General features: G+C 19.4%; 1 protein-coding gene across 1 annotated transcript in view; it reads left to right on the top strand.

The window, feature by feature from the left end:
- LOC107628595 (probable carboxylesterase 15) overlaps nucleotides 1–315 on the top strand; it is a 3,880-nt gene that overhangs the window by 2,905 nt on the left and 660 nt on the right. The window lies entirely within an intron of this gene.

Below are 315 nucleotides of genomic sequence, written 5' to 3' on the forward strand. Positions count from 1 at the left end.
TCTTCAAAGGGAAAAAATCATTTAGAAACTTTTAGTTTATCATGTGAATTATTATCCTACCTTTCTACAAGACATAAAATATGATTATATTTTTAATATATTCCAAATTAGTTGCTTTTATATATAATATGACACAACTTTAGTTTTTTGGACTATATTAATATTTGAATGTTGTTGAATCATAATTATTAAACCCTAATAAATATTGAAGTCTAAACAATACGTATACTATTATGAAATGATTTATCTCAAAAAGTTAAATTCACAAACAAAAAGAGACATATGAATAATTATATTTTAATATATTTTTTTAAA

Source organism: Arachis ipaensis, chromosome B02 (genome assembly GCF_000816755.2).
Source record: "Arachis ipaensis cultivar K30076 chromosome B02, Araip1.1, whole genome shotgun sequence".
In the NCBI taxonomy this organism is placed as follows: Eukaryota; Viridiplantae; Streptophyta; class Magnoliopsida; order Fabales; family Fabaceae; genus Arachis; species Arachis ipaensis.